The sequence below is a fragment of the Leopardus geoffroyi genome, chromosome A3 (assembly GCF_018350155.1).
Source record: "Leopardus geoffroyi isolate Oge1 chromosome A3, O.geoffroyi_Oge1_pat1.0, whole genome shotgun sequence".
Lineage (NCBI taxonomy): Eukaryota > Metazoa > Chordata > Mammalia > Carnivora > Felidae > Leopardus > Leopardus geoffroyi.
In genome coordinates, this window is record NC_059336.1 from 121131302 (window position 1) to 121148932 (window position 17631).

At 37.7% G+C, this 17631-nt stretch overlaps 1 protein-coding gene across 1 annotated transcript in view; it reads right to left on the reverse strand.

The window, feature by feature from the left end:
• The window catches only part of LOC123581434 (translation initiation factor IF-2-like), a 43420-nt gene that overhangs the window by 5162 nt on the left and 20627 nt on the right, over positions 1–17631 (reverse strand). The window lies entirely within an intron of this gene.

Below are 17631 nucleotides of genomic sequence, written 5' to 3' on the forward strand. Positions count from 1 at the left end.
CAGGGGAGGAGCAGAGAGAGAGGGAGACACAAATTCTGAAACAGCCTCCAGGCTCTGAGCTGTCATCACAGAGCCTGATGTGGGGCTTGAACTCACAGACTGTAAGATCATGACCTGAACTGAAGTCGGATGCTTAATGATGGAGCCATCCAGGTGCCCCCCAAAACATTCTTATATTGCTCTTGATATGCTATCTATTGACTTCATATTATACAATAGTGGGATTTAGTACACTTAACACCTCCTTCCTTCCCTTCATCCTCCCAAAATATTTGTTTCACATTTTTTGTTTAAATCAATATTTATAATATGCTTGTGTTGTTATACTACTGAACTTCGGTTCAGGTCATGATCTCACAGTCTGTGAGTTCAAGCCCCACATCAGGCTCTGTGCTGACAGCTCAGAGCTTGGAGCCTGTTTCAGCTTCTGTGTCTCCCTCTCTCTCTGCCCCTCCCCTGCTCACACTCTGTCTCACTCTCAAAAAAATAAACATTAAAAAATTTTTTTAAAGAATATTTTTGGAAATATAGAATTAAAAACAGAAGAAACAGCTAAAATAATTCAAAATTTTGCTTCTAGGGAGCACATTTCAAGGATGGGAATGGTGGTTCAGGGTTCTACTATTATTATAAACCTTATCATCATATTAGACTTTTTCAAATAATGTATGTATTTCACTTTCATAAAAGCTAAAGTAACTTTTAAACAAAGGAAGAAAAGATATATGTGTTGCCATTAAAATAGTAAGGTTTACTCAGGACTTGGAGAAAAAAAAAAAAAACTGAGGAAATGCCTAAGGGGAAAGACATGTGGTAGAGGACATACTGGATCTCATCAAATCCCTCAGAATTCAGATTTAAAATTAAAAGATTGAAAAAAAATCACTGGAGGGATTCAGAGGCAGATTTGAGCAAACAAAAGAGAGAATCAGTAAACATGAAGATAAGAATGAAAAGTATTGGGTGTGAGGAACAGAAAGAAAAAGACTGAAAAAGACAAACAGAACAGCCAAAAGACACCACTAAACAGACCAGCATACACATTGTGGGAGTCCCAGAAGGAAAAGAGAGAAAAGGATAGAGAGAATATTTGAAGAAATAGTGGCTGAAAACTTGTCAAATTTGATGAAATACATGAATATAAACATCCAAGAAGCTCGGTGAACTATAAGTAAGAAGAACTGAAATGGACCCACATCAAAACATGTTATAATCAAACTTTTAAAAGATGAAAAAAGAATCTTAAAAACAGCAAGAGTGAAGCAATTCACTGCATGCAAGGGAGATGATTGTCAGCAGATTTCTCCTCAGAAATTTTGGAAGCCAATATATTCAAAGTGCTAAAAGAAAAAAAAACTGTCAACCAAGAGTCCTATATCCAGCAAAACTTCTTTTAAAAGTTAAGGAGAAATTGCTACATTACTGGCAAACAAAAGTTGAGAGAATTTGTGACCATTAGACCTACCTTCAAGAAATGCTCAATTGGTTGAGCATCTGACTCTTGATTTCAATTCAGATCATGATCCTGAGGTCATGGGATGGAGCCCTGCATTGGCTCAGCCTGGAGCCTGCTTAAGATTCTCTCTCTCTCCCTCTGCTTGCATGCTGTCTTTCTCTCAAGAAAGAAAGAAAGAAAGAAAGAAAGAAAGAGAAAAAAAAAAGAAATGCTCAAGGGAATCCTGCAGGGTGAAATGAAAGGACACTAGATAGTAACTTGAAGCCATATAAAGAAATAGAAACTTCCCTCAATAAAGATAAATATATAGCAATTATAAGAGCTAGTATTATTGTAACAATAGTTTGTAACTCCCATTTTTTGTTTTCTACGTGATTCATGAGACTAATACATTAAAAATATATTAGTCTACAAGCTAGTATTATTGTAACTTTGGTTTATAACTCTACACTTTATTTCCTACATAATTTAAGAGAGTAATGTATTTAAAAGAATTTTTACTTTATGTTTTGGGACATCAACAGTTGAAAGGCGTGGGAATGGAACTTTAAAGGTTCAAAGTTTTATAGGCTATTGAAGTTAATTTGGTATAAATTCAAATTGGAGTGTTTTAAATTTAGGATATTAAATGCAATCCCATGGTAACCACCAAAAAATAGCTATAAAATATACACGAAAGGAAATGAGAAAGGAATTTAAACATTTCACTACCAAAGAAAATCACCTATATACAAAAGAACAGAAGTCCCTCTTTATCAGTAATTACTTTAAATGTAAGTAGATTAAACACTCCAATCAAAAGACAGAGATTGTTCAAATGTATAAGAACACATGATCCAAATATATGTTATGTACAAGAGACTCACATTAGATCCAAAGACACAAATAGGTTGAAAATGAAAGGTTGGAGGGGTGCCTGGGTGATTCAGGTGGTTAAGTGTCCAACTTTGGCTCAGGTCATGATTTCATGGTTTATGGGTTCAAGCCCCATGTTGGGCTCTGTACTGACGGCTCAGAGCCTGGAGCCTGCTTCATATTCTGTGTCTCCCTCTCTCTCTCTGCCCCTCCCCCACTAATGCTCTGTCTCTCTCTCTCTCTCTCAAAATAATAAACAAACATTAAAAAAAATTAAAGAAAAAATTTTTGAAAAGAAAATGCAAGGTTTGAAAAAGATATTCCATGAAAATAGTAACCAAAAGAGAGCAAGGGTGACTATACTAATATTAGACAAAATAGACTGTAAGTCAATACATCAAGAAAATACAACAATTATAAGCGTTTACACACCTAATGACAGACCATCAACATATATGAAGCAAAAACTACAAAATTGAAGGGAGAAATAGACAGTTTTATAATAATAGTTGTAGAACAACCCCATTCTCAATAATGGATACAACAACCAGACAGAAGATAAATAAGGAGACAGAAGACTTAAAAAACAAAATAAACCAAGTAGATCTAGCAGACAAATACAGAACATTCTACCCAACGATAGCATACACATTCTTCTCAAGTGCACATGATACATTTTGCAGGATAGATTATATGTTAGATCACAAATTAAGTCTCAATAGAATTTTTTAAAAAAACTGATATCATACAAAGTATCTTCTCCAGCTACAATAGGATTATCAGGAGTAAAACTGAAAAAGTCACAAATTTGTGGAAGTTAAATAACACTCTCTTAAACAACTAAGAGATCAAAGAAGAAATCACAAGGGAAAAATAGAAAATACTTAAAGAAGAATGAAAATGAAAACACAATATGGCAAAACTTATGGGACACCATGAAAGCATTACTGAGTGGGGGGAGGGGGACAAGAAAGATTTCAAATCAACAACCCAACTTTACAACTTAAGAAACTAGAAAAGTAAGAACAAACTAAACCCTAAGCTAGCAGAAAGAAAAAACTAACAAAGATAAGAGAAAAGATAAATGAAATGAAGAATAGAAAAACATTAGAGAAAATTAATAAAAACAAAAGGTGCTTTTTTCAAAAGAACAACAAAATTGACAAAACTTTAGCTGGACAGACTAAGAAAAAAAGAGCGATGACTCAAAGTACTAAAATCAGAAATAAAAATGGTAACATCACCAATTCTACAGAAACAAAAAGGACTATAGGAGAATACTCTAAACAATTGTACACCAACAATCTGGATAACTAAATGAAATGCACAATTTCCTAGAAACACAAAATCTGCAAAGACTAAATCACAAAGAATAGAAAATCTGAATAGACATGTAACTAGTATGGATGTTGAGTCAGTAATCAAAAATCTCCTAAAAAGAAGAGCACTGGACCTGATGGCTTTACTGGCAAATTCTATCAAATATTTAAAGAACTAATACAAATCCTTCTCAAACTTTTCCAAGAACCTGAAGACAAGGGAATACTTCATGACTCATTATTTGAGGCCAGCATTACCCTGCTACCAAAGCCAGACAAAGACACTGAAAGAAAATAATACTACAGAGCAATATCTCTTATGAACATTGATGGAAATACCTTCAACAAAATAGTAGCAAAGCAAATTCAGCAGTATATTAAAAGGATTATACACCATGACCAAGTGGGATTTACTTCTGAAATGCAAGGATGGTTCAAAATATGAAACAATAATCAATGTAATACACCACATTAACAGAATAAAAGAGAAAAGCCACATGAGAATCTCAACTGATGCAGAAAAAGCACTTGACAAAATTCCAATACCCTTTCATGATAAAAAACAGTCAACAAACTAGGAAAAGAAGTACCTCCATATAATAAGAGCCACATGTGAAAACTTCATAGTGAAAATCATACTGAGTAGTGAAAGACTGATAGCTTTTCTTCTAAGATTAGGAACAAGACAAGGATGCCTGCTTTCACCACTTCTGTTCAACACTGCACTGGAATTTCTAGCCAGAAAAAGAAATAAAAGGCATTTGTATTAGAAAGGAAGAAGTAAAATTATGTCTGTTTGCAGGTGTTATGATCTTATATGTAGAAACCCCAAAGACTCCATACACACACAAAGAAAAAACCCAGTTATAACTAATCAATGAATTCAGCGAAGTAGCAGGATACGAGGTCAACACACAAAAATCAGCCACATTTCTATACACTTACAATGAATAATCTGAAAAAAATTACAAAAACCATTCCATTTATAACAGAATCAAAAAGAATAAAATACTCAGAAACTAACTTATCCAAGGAGGTGAAAGATTTGTACAATGAAAACTGTAAAACATTGCTGAAAGAAATTAAAGAAGATATAAATAAAGGGAAACAACCCATGTTCATGGATTGCCAGATTTAATATTATTAAAATGTCAATAATACCCAAAGCAATCTACAGATTCAATGCAATCCCTATCAAAATCCCACAGCTTTTGCAAAAATAGAAAAACCCATCCTAAAATTTATACAGAATCTCAAAGGACCCTAAACAACCAAAACAATCTTGAAAAAGAGGAATAAAGCTGAAACACACTTTCTGATTTCAAGACATATTACAAAACTAGAGTACTCAAAACAATGTGGTTCTGGTATAAAGACAACCATACAGACCAATGAAATTAAATACAGAGCCAAGAAATAAACCTTATATATATGGTCAAATGATTTTTGACAGGGGTACCAAGATCATTCAATGGAGAAAAAGACAGTCTTTTCTACAAATGGTGCTGGGAAAACTGGATACTCACACGCAAAAGAAAGAAGTTGGGCCCTTACCTAATACCATGTACAAAAATTAACTCAAAATTAGTGGAAGACCTAAATGTAAGACTTAAAACTACAATATTCTTAGAGGAACACATAGGGCAAAATCATCACAGTGTGGGATTGGCAGTGATTCCTTGGCTATGACAACAAAGGCACAAACAACAAAATAAAAACTAGACAAGTTGGACTTCATGAAACTTTAAAAATTGTGTGTATCAAAAGACAATATCAAGAGAATTAAAAGGCAACCCCCAGAATGAGGGAAAATATTTTCAGAACTATACCTGCTGGGGAGCCTGGATGGTTCAGTCAGTTAAGCATCCGACTCTTGATTTCGGCTCAGGTCATGCATGACCTCACAGCTCATGACTTCAAGCCCTACATCAGCTCCGTGCTGGCAGTATGGAGCCTGCTTATGATTCTCTCTCTCTCCATCTCTCTCTCTGCCCCTCCCCTGGTCATGTATGTTCTCGTTCTCTCTCTCTCTCTCTCTCTCTCTCTCTCAAAATAAATAAATAAACTTAAAAAAAAAAAAAAAAACTACACCTGCTGAGGGATTAGCACCCAGAATATACAGAGAACTCCTATAACTCAACAACAACAACAAAAACTAAATAACCCAATTCAAAACTGGACAAAGGAAAAAAATATGACAAAGGACTTAAATAAACATTTGTCCTGAGAAGATATACAAATGGCCAACAAGCACACAAAAAGATGCTCAACATCACTAATCATTAGGATAATGCAAATCAAGAGGGAGTTCAGATGGCAGAGCAACATGCAGACCTGGAGGTTGTCTCATCCTGGAAACACAGCTAGATCAGCACCAAACTATTTTGAACACCTAGGAAATTGATCTGAGGATTAACACAACAATCTGCATAACTTGAGCCACAGAACTCAGGAGGTACACAGTGTGAAGAGGTGAACTGGGGGAGAGAAAAGCTGCAGAGGGTAGGGAGCTATTTTTGCAGAGAGAGGACAGAGAGAAAGGAGGAGAGTATGGTGCATCAGGATTGATGCAAGAAAAACACTCCTCTGAAAGTAGCTGAAGAGAAAGAAAGAGTGAAAACACTCACAGGGGACTGAACAAGAAATCTGTTCCCCAAAACCATTGATGGGAAGAAAGGAGAGGGTTTAAATACCACCAGGATTCTGTAAACAGTGGAGTGCATAGTCTGAAGTTCTGGAGTTCAGTGCCTGGCAGTGTTCTGGTAGAGAAGTGTGCAGGAGCAGGCAGCAGGGTCTGAGGTGTCCAAGTGCCACACGGAGAGAAGCGGTTCCCTTGCTTGGAGTGCATCTGGAACAGGCCATACAGCATCCCCACAGGCAAAGGTCCCAGCGGACCCCAGAGAGCAGCCCCGTTTGCTGGTATTGAGACAAAGACTCCAGAGTGTGGTAAGACCTAGCGCTGGCTGTGTGTTATGGTTTGCCATAATCTCTGAACCTCTGCCGCTGCACGATCACATGAATGTTTTCTGGGACGAGCTGGCACCCAGTCATTGCTCAGCGAGACCCTCCCCCAGAGAGTCGGCGGGTCCAAGCTACAGGGGTCTCTGAAGCATGGGGTTTTGAAACACAACCCCATCTGAGATAAAACTCTTGGAGGGTGTCTCAGGTGGACAGCTTGGACACAGACAGGGTAGAGGTGGGGAGTGAATGGAGACCTGAGACAAAGGAGGGATACTTGATCTTGGGTCGGTGAGAGCACAAAGTTCCCGTGCCAGAGACTAGGGAACTGGGTGAAGCCATTTCCACCTCTCCCATGCACATGCACACACACAGGAGCATGCATGCCACACTGATCCACCCCAGTAAGCTAAGCAGTGCCACCTAGTGGAGAACCCAACTGCACCCTCCAGCACATCCCTTAGAAGACTAGCACAAGTTACTCCACCTGCTTAGTGTAGGGACTATAAAAAGTTTCATAGTTTCAGTTCTAGGGGCAAATGGATGTAATGCCATTCCGGTTTCATTGTTTGCTGGTTTGTTTATTTGTTCATTTTCTTTGCTTCTGTTTTTGCTTAAATTGTTTTCTTTTTTTCTTTCTTTTCTTCCTCATTCTTGGATACAGAAAGAGAAAATTTTATTTTTTTTTACTTTATTTTTTACTTCTTTTAATTTTTTATTGTATTTTCTTTATTTCATTCTATTCTATTTTACTATATATTTTTTTATTTTAAATTTTTCTTATTTTTCCTTTCTTTCTCTTTTTTCCCTATTCTATCAAGCTTCTTTCAACAAGCAGACCAAAATACACTTAGAATCTAGCTTCCTTTATTTGACTTTTTGCATTGTTTTTAATTTTTTAATTTTAATTTTTTTTTATTAATTATTTTCTTCCTCCAAAATGACAAAATGAAGGAATTTACCCCCCCCCCCCCAAAAAAAAAACAGGAAGAGATGACAACCAGTGACTTAATCAACATAGATGTAAGCAAGATGTCTGAACTAGAATTTAGAACCATGATAATAAGAATACTAGCTGGGGGGCACCTGGGTGGCTCAGTCAGTGAGCATCTGATTTCAGCTCAGGTCATGATCTCACGGTTTGGGAGTTCGAGCCCTGCGTCAGGCTCTGTGCTGACAGCTCAGAGCCTGGAGCCGTTTTCAGATTCTGTGTCTCCCTCTCTACCTGCCCCTCCCCCACTCATACTCTATCTCTCTGTCTCTCTGTCTCTGAAAAATAAACAGTAAAAAGAAATTTTTTTTAAACGATACAAGCTGGGGTTGAAAAAAGCATAGAATCCCTTTATTTGGACATAAATGAAGTAAAATCTAGTCAGGACAAAATTAAAAATGCTATAACCGAGACGCAATCTCAAATGGATGCTATGGACAAAGCACAGCAGAGAATCTGTGATATAGAAGACAAAATTATGAAGAATAATGAAGCAGAAAAAAAGAGTGAAATTAAGGTAAAAGAGCACAATACAAGACTTAGAGAACTCAGTGACTTATTAAAAAGGAATAACACCCAAATCATAGGAGTCCCAGAAGATGAAGAGACAGAAAAAGGGGCAGAAGGTTTATGTGAGCAAATTATAGGGGAAAACTTTTCTAATCTGAGGAAGGACACAGACATCAAAATCCAAGAAGCACAGAGAACTCCCATTAGATTCAACAAAAACTGACCAAGGCATATCATAGTCAAATTCACAAAATACAGAGATAAGGAAAGACTTATGAAAGCAGCAACGGAAAAAAGTCTTAACCTGTAAGGGAAGATAGATCAGGTTCACAGCAGACCTACCCACAGAAACTTGGCAGACCAGAAAGGAGTGGCAGGATATATTCAACATGCTGAATTGGAAAAATATGCAGCCAAGAATTCTTTATCCAGCAAGACTGTCATTCAAAATAGAAGGAGAAGGGCGTCTGGGTGGCTCAGTCGGGTAAGCGTCCGACTTTGGCTCAGGCCATGATCTCATGGTTTGTGGGTTTGAGCCCTGCGTCAGGCTGTATGCTGACAGCTTGGAGCCTGGAGCCTGCTTCGGATTCTGTGTCTCCTTCTCTCTCTGCCCCTCCCCCCACTCACTCTGTCTCTCTCTCTCTCCCTCTCAAAAATAAATAAACATTAACTTTTTTTTTTTTTTTTCAAAATAAAAGGAGAGAGAACGAGTTTCTCAGACAAACAAAAACTAAAGGAGTTCATGACCACTAAACCAGCCTTGCAAGAAATTTTAAGGGGGATTCTTTGAGTGGAGAAAAGACCAAACAAAACAAAAAAGACCAAAGGCAACAAAGACTAGTAAGGACCAGAGAACATCATCAGAAACACCAACTCAACAGCCAACACAATAGCACTAAATTCATATCTTTCAGTACTCACTCTAAATGTCAATGGACTAAACGCTCCCATCAAAGACATAGGGTATCAGAATTGATAAGAAAACAAGCCACTGTCTATATGCTGCTTACAAGAGACTCATTTTAGACCTAAAGACACCTGCAGATTGAAAGTAAGGGGATGGAGAACTGTCTACCATGCTAATGGTTGTCAAAAGAAAGCTGGAGCAGCCATACTTCTATCAGACAGACAAGATTTTAAAATAAAGACTAACAAGAGATGAAAAAGGGCATTATTGGGGCGCCTGGGTGGCGCAGTCAGTTAAGCGTCCGACTTCAGCCAGGTCACGATCTCGCGGTCCGTGAGTTCGAGCCCCGCATCAGGCTCTGGGCTGATGGCTCAGAGCCTGGAGCCTGTTTCTGATTCTGTGTCTCCCTCTCTCTCTGCCCCTCCCCCGTTCATGCTCTGTCTCTCTCTGTCCCAAAATAAATAAACGTTGAAAAAAAAAAAAAAGAAAAGAAAAAGGGCATTATTTCATAATTAAGGGATCTATCCACCAAGAAGATCTAACAATTGTAAATACTATGCCCCCAATGTGAAAGAACCCAAATATATAAATCAATTAATCACAAACATACATAAACTCATTGATAATAATACCGTAATAGTAGGGGACTTCAACACCCCATTTACAACAATGGTCAGATAATCTAAGCAGAAAATCAACAAGGAAAAAAATGGCTTTGAATGACACACTGGGCCAGATGGACTTAATAGATATATTCAGAACATTTCATCCTAAAGCAGAAGAATACACATTCTTCTCAAGTGCACATGGAACATTCTCCAGAACAGATCACATACAGGGTCACAAATCATCCCTCAACAAGTATGAAAAGATCAAGATCATACCTCGCATATTTTCAGACCACAACCCTATGAAACTCAAAAACAACCACAAGAAAAAATCTGGAAAGGCCATGAATACTTGGAGATTAAAGAACATCCTACTAAAGATGAATGGATCAACCAAGAAATTAAATAGGAAATTAAAAAGTTCATGGAAGCCAATGAAAATGAACACATGACTGCCCAAAACCTCTGGGATACCAAGGGCAGTCATAAGAGAGAAGTATATAGCAATCCAGGCCTTCCTAAAGAAGAAAGGTCTCAAATACACAGCCTAACCTTACACCTAAAAGAGCTGGAAAAAGAACAGCAAATAAAGCCCAAAACCAGCAGAAGAAGGGAAATAATAAACATTAGAGCAGAAATCAATGATATCAAAATTAAAAAAAAAAAAAGTAGAACAGATCAATGAAACCAGCTAGTTCTTTGAAAGAAGCTGGTTCTTTGAAAGAATTAAATTGCTAAACCTTTAGCCAGATTGATGAAAAAGAAAAAGGAAAGGACAAAGAAAAGAAAGAAAAAAAGAAAAAGAAAAAGGAAATAAATAAAATCATGAATGAAAGAGGAGAGATCACAACCAACACCACAGAAATACAGACAATAATAACAGAATTTTATAAGCAATTATATGCCAACAAATTGCACAATCTGGAAGAAATGGACAAATTCCTAGAAACATATAAGCTACCAAAACTGAAACAGGAAAAAATAGAAAATTTGAACAGACCCATAACCAGTAAAGAAACTGAATCAGTAATCAAAAATCTCCCAACAAACAAAAGTCCAGAGCTGGATGGCTTTCCAGGGGAATTTTACCAAACATTTAAAGAAGTGTTAACACCTATTCTTTTGAAGCCGTTCCAAAAAAATAGAAATGGAAGAAAAACTTCCAAACTCAGTCTATAAGGCTTCCAAAATCAGACAAAGACCCCACTAAAAAGGAGGACTACAGACCAATTTCCCTGAACATGGATGCAAAAATTCTCAACAAGACACTAGCAAACCAGATCCAACAACACATTAAGAATTATTCACCACGATCAAGTGGGATTTATTCCTCGGATGCAGGGCTGGTTCAGTATCTGCAAATCAATCAATGTGATACATCACATTAATAAAAGAAAGGATAAGAACCACATGATCCGCTCAATACAGGCTGAAAAAGCATTTGACAAAATACATCATCCTTTCTTGATAAAAAAAAAAAAAACTCAAGAAAGTAGGGATAGAAGGATCATATCTCAAGATCATAAAGGCCATATATGAAAGACCCACCGCTAATATCATCCCCAATGGGAAAAAACTGAGAGCTTTCCCCCTAAAGCCAGGAACATGACAGGGATGTCCATTCTCACCACTGTTATTCAACATCATTTTGGAAGTCCTAGCCTCAGCAATCAGACAACAAACACAAAGAAATAAAAGGCATCCAAATCGGCAAGTAGGAAGTCAAATTTTCACTTCTCACAGATGACATGATACACTATGTAGAAAACCCAAAGACTTTACCAAAAAACTACTAGAACTGATACATGAATTGAGCAAAGTTGCAAGATATAAAATCAATGTACAGAAATTGGTTGCATTTCTATACACCAATAATAAAGCAGCAGAAAGAGAAATCAAGGAATTGATCCCATTTGCAATTGCACCAAAAACCATAAGATACCTAGGAATAAACCTAACAAAAGAGGTGAAAATCTATACACTTAAAACTATAAAGAGCTTATGAAAGAAAATGATGACACAAAAAATGGAAAAATATTCCATGCTCATTGATTGGAAGAACAAATATTGTTAAAATGTCAATACTACCCAAAGCAATCTGCACATTTAATGCAATCCATATCAAAATAACACCCACATTCTTCACAGAGCTAGAACAAACAATCCTAATATTTGTATGGAATACAAAAGCCCCTGAATAGCCAAAGCAATCCTGAAAAAGAAAACCAAAGCTGGAGGCACCACAATTCTGGACTTTAAGCTGTAGTCATCAAGACAGTATAGTACTGGCACAAGAACAGACAATAGATCATGGAACAGAATAGAGAACCCAGAAATGTACCCACAAATGTAGAGCCAACTAATTTTTGACAAAGCAGGAAAGAATACCCAATGTAAAAAAGACAGTCTCTTCAGCAAATGGTGTTGGGAAAGCTGGACATCGACATGCGGAAGAATGAACCTGGACCACTTTCTTACACCATACACAAAGATAAACTCAAAATGGATGAAAGACCTAAACATAAGCCAGGAAGCCATCAAAATCCTAGAGGAGAGAACAGGAAACAACCTCTTTGACCTTGGCTGCAGCAACTTCTTACCTGACATATCTCCACAGGCAAGAGAAACAAAAGCAAAAATGAATTATTGGGACCTCATCAAGATAAAAGCTCTGCGCAGCAAAGGAAACAATCAACAAAACTAACATTCCTTTGGTTGAAGGAATGGGAGAAGGTATTTGCAAATGACATATCAGATAAAGGGTTAGTATCCAAAATCTATAAAGAACTTATCAAACTCAACACCCAAAAAGCAAATAATCTAGTGAAGAAATGGGCAAAAGACATAACTGGACACTTTTCCAAAGAAGACATCTAGATGGCTAATAGACACATGAAAAGGTGCTCAACATCACTCATCGTCAGAGAAATACAAATCAAAACCACAATGAAATACCACCTCACACCTGTCAGAATGGCTGAAATTAGCAACTCAGACAACAACAGATGTTGGCAAGGATGCAGAGAAAGAGGAACACTTTTGCACGGTTGGTGGGAATACAAACTGGTGCAGCCACTCTGGAAAACAGTATGGAGTTTCCTCAAAAAATTAAAAATAGAACTACCATAGGACACAGCAATTGCACTACTGGGTATTCATCCAAAGGATAACTAAATAAAGGATACAGGAGTGCTGATTCAAAGGGGTACATGCACCCCAATCCTTATAGCAGCACTATCAACAATAGCCAAAGTATGGAAAGAGCCCCAATGTCCCTTGACTGATATATGGATAAAGAAAATGTGATATATATATACAATGGAATATTACTTGATGATTAAAAAAATGAAATCTTACCATTTGCACAAAGTGGATGGAACTATTGTATATTATGCTAAGTAAAATAAGTCAGAGAAAGACAAATATATGATTTCCACTCATATGTGGAATTTAGGATACAAAACAGATGAACTTAAGAGAAGAGAAGAAAAATAATATAAAAACAGAGAGGGAGACAAATTATAAGAGCCTCTTAAACACAGAGAACAAACTGGGTTGCTGGCAGGGTGTTGGGTGGGAGGAAAGACTAAATGGGCAAGGGGCATTAAGGAGGACACTTGTTGGGATGAGCACTGGGTGTTTTATGAAGTGATGAATCACTAAATTCTATTCCTGAAATTATTAATACAGTATATGTTAACTAACTTGGATTTAAATCTTTAAAAAAGGATAATGCAAACCTACAATGAGATACCATCTCACATTCTTTAGGTTGGCAACTATCAAAAAAAGAGAAAATAACAAGTGTCGGCAATGTTGTGGAGAAGTTGAAACATTGCTGGTGGGAATGCAAAATGGTCCAGTTGTGGAAAACAGTTTGGTGGCCTTAAAAAAGTTAAAGACAGATTTACTGTATGACCCTGCAATTCCACCTTAAGGGATACACCCAAAAGAACTGAAAACAGGAACTCAAACAAATAGTTGTATGCCAGTGTCCACTGTAGCATTATTCACAATAGTCAACAGGTAGACACAACCTACATATCCATCAATAGACAAAAGGATAAACAAATTGGGGTATATACACACAATGTAATATTATTTAGCCAAAAAAAGAATGAAGTTCTGATACATGCTGCAATTCGGAGGAACTTTGAGAACATACTAAATGAAATAAGCCAGACACAAAGGAAAAATGATTGATGCAACCTACATGAAATATCTAGAATAAGGAAATTCATAGAGACAGAAAGTAGGTTAGAAATTACCAAGTGATAGGATGCCTGGCTGGCTCAGTCAGTAGGGCATGTGCCTCTTGATTTCAGGGTCATGAGTTCAAGTCCCATATTGGGTATAGAGCCTACTTAAGAAAAAATTACTAAGGGCTGGGGGAATGGGGAGAACAAGGAATTACTGCTTAATGAATACAGAGTTTTTGTTGGAGGTAATAAAAAGTTCGGAAAATAGATAGTGGTGGGAACTACACGACATTGTGAGAATAATTCATGCCACTGAATTTTATACTTAAAAATGATTAAAGTGGCAAATTTTATGTTATGTATATTTTACCACAATAAAGGTTAAAGCTATGGAAAATAGACAAAAAAAAAAAACGGTGAAATTATAGCTTCTATGCCACCATTTATTATCTCAAGTCTACTTCCTTTCTGCAGATTAACATTAAATATTTGCTTACAACTGTAGTTTATACGATTTATAAGGGGCTTGGTTGTAAAATATTCTAAGAATATATCTGCTTGGGAAACTCTGGTATACAAGGCAAAGTTTCTTAAAATGTGTTCTGAGGATCACCTGCATCAGAGCCACCTTAGGATGCTTGATAAAAAGTAGATTCCTAGCAAACCAGAAAATTTGGGAATAAAGCCTATGAATGTGCATTTTAAACATGCTTCCAAAGAGAAATTATACTTAGATCTTGGGCAATCATATTGATGCACACTTGGTCAGGTTTTCTAAATTTGGTGCAAAAGGCCTGTTTCTGATGGCTCCCTAGAACTATGGAAAGGTGAGGATATTTGAGAGACTTGGGCTAAATTAATCCAACTTTGGAGTAGCTGAAGGAATAAATAAGACCCCTCTATTAAGACTGAATGGAGCACCTGGGTGGCTCAGTTGAGCGTCCAACTTCAGCTCAGGCCATGATCTGTCTCGTGGGTTCGTGCCCCGCATCAGGCTCTATGCTGACGGCTCAGAGCCTGGAGCCTGCTTCGGATTCTGTGTCTCCCTCTCTCTCTGCCCCTCCCCTGCTCACGATCGGTCTCTCTCTCTCTCTCTCTCTCAAAATAAATAAACATTAAAAAAATTTTTTAAAAAGACTAAACAGAGTAAGATTTTTTTTAAGGGAGAAGGAAAGCGTTTTCTATGTAATTGAGGATTTAGATTCAGGGATTAAATAAGGGAAGGGTGTATACTGTGCTCTGTTTTCAGAGGGAAAGGCTGGCATGCTACATTATTATAGTGTGCTCATTGTGAATGTAACTTTGTCTGAGGAGTCTGATTACAGCATCATGTGCCATAACTAAATGAGACATCAAGTAGAGAAACGCCTTCTCAAGAAGCATATAGCACTGGTTTTCAATATTAATGTGCACAAGAATTGCCTCACCACCCCCATCCCACCCCCTGAAAATTATGATTCAGAGGTTTGGGGCGGGACCCAGAAATCTTCATTTTAAAGAAACACTCTGGCATATTTTCGTGCACGTGGTCCACAGAGCACACTTGGAAAAACAGTTGGGCTACATTTGAGAGACTGTCTTTACCTAACTCTGGCTCCCTGGATAGAACATCAAAGGAACCTTTGTAAAAGGGCTGAACTACCTAGCCACTTCATGAGTCCCAAGGGGAGAGCTAGAAAGGGTTAAAGAATCAGCTGCATGATGGTACAGACAGGACATTTCTGATACTCTGCTAAGCTCCCTGGAGAGGGAAAGCAGCACTCTAAGTTTCCTTACTTTAACACCAAAACACCAGCAACAACAATCCCCCCCGCTCCGCCCCCCACGCAGGTAATTTACCAGTCAGTGCTGGATGCGCATTCTAACCACTAGAGGGAGCCCAAGGATTTCCACACACAAACCCCATTCCCTAGCAAGGAGAAATTTAACACAGGGTCAAAGTCTTTGAGGGGCTTTATTGCTAAGGTGGAGCAAAATATAGTAGGAGCTAAAGGTTAAAAGCATTTCATTACACATGGAATGTCTTTTCTTTCTGGATCCTCTTTAAATCTTTGCATCTTAAAAAAAAAAAGTGGTTTTCTGAGGTAGCCCAGGCTGGATTTGCCACAGTTGTTAAAGAAAAAATTATTCTAAAAATATTGTAGACTTCAAAGTTGCTAAGAGAATAAATCTTAAAAGTTCTCAGCACACCAAAAAAAAAAAGTGCCATGTGAGATGTTATTCATTTCACAATATAAACGTGTATAAGAAGCATCACATTGTATACCTTAAATCTACACAATGTTTTATGCCAATTATATCTCAATAAATGTGAGAAAAAATGAAAAATTATTCTGACCCTTGTTAAAATGGTAAGAAAGACTTTATTCACGAATGTTGTAATAGTATCAATACTATCAAATGGGGGGAAACATCAGGCTGAACTCTGAATATGATAAGGACAAGTGGGTATCGATGGCCAAGGAACAGAGTGAATGGGTCACTGGTTGGAAAATTACTAGAGAAGACACCAAGAGTAAGGGGTTTCGTGCTAAACTGACTTAGCAGGATTCTAAGGCAGGCCAAGGACTTAAGACTCAAAGGTGGGGAATGAAGAACTTGATCAGATATAGAGGCTGATCAGATATCACAGGTGGAGGATTCTCTCTCAACTGACTTTGTGGGATTCTTGCTAAAACTGGGCTGTGCAGACTAGGCAAGGGGCCTTGAGAGGGAGGCCAAAGTTGAGGTCCAGTCAGGAAGAGGGCACAGAGGAATCCAACTAAAGCTTGGTCAAGGAGAGAGTCTTTGTTGGGGTTTATGGAGAAAGGGTCCTTTTTCTCCTAGGTTTCCTTTTCCATCCTTTTCCTTGCCCTTCCCAGGATAAGATCGAAGTATGGCCCCGAGAGCAAAGGACCTGTAAGGCCTGTTTTTTTACTTAGCCTTGGATCTTGAAGTCCTGCCTGGCTTAACAGAAACTTAGAATAGCAATTGGACCAAATTTGCAGCCTGTAAAAGAGTAAATAATGTCCTTATCCTCTCTTCAGGCATTTTTTCTCAGAGATCTAGTGGGGTGTCCTGTCCATCTGGATGGCTGGTGGAGTATTTGGGAATCCAAAATCCAAAATCTCTCTTTTACACACACAACTAACCTTGATGATGTATAACTGAATATACAGAAAATACATATACCACATGTGAACATCCAATCTGATTTAGAAAATACATATCTAAATACCAAAGCCCCTTTATCTTTATAGACCTAGAAAATAGATTGAATCATATTCCCAAACTTAATCTAAGACTCCCTAGAATGTGTCATAAAAAACAAAAATTGAATGAACTATAGAATAATCCAATCATTAAGACAGTTCTGTGTGTGCTCTTCCATTCAGTGGAGAAGTAGAGAAGGCCTAGAGTGTGCCAGGCAATATACTTGTTACCTTATCACTTGAAATAAACTTACAAAAGAGATTATATGTCCCCTTAAAGATGAGGAAAAGACTCAGAAAGACTATATATAACCACTCCAAGGTAAAACTGGTGGAAAGGCATAACCAGAAGTTTAATTGAGGTCTGGGTTTAGAATCTCATTTAAAAATTATTTCTTGGGGCGCCTGGGTGGCGCAGTCGGTTAAGCGTCCGACTTCAGCCAGGTCACGATCTCGCGGTCCGTGAGTTCGAGCCCCGCGTCAGGCCCTGGGCTGAGGGCTCAGAGCCTGGAGCCTGTTTCCGATTCTGTGTGTCTCCCTCTCTCTCTGCCCCTCCCCCGTTCATGCTCTGTCTCTCTCTGTCCCAAAAATAAATAAACGTTGAAAAAAAAAAATTATTTCTATCGTTTTGAAGTAG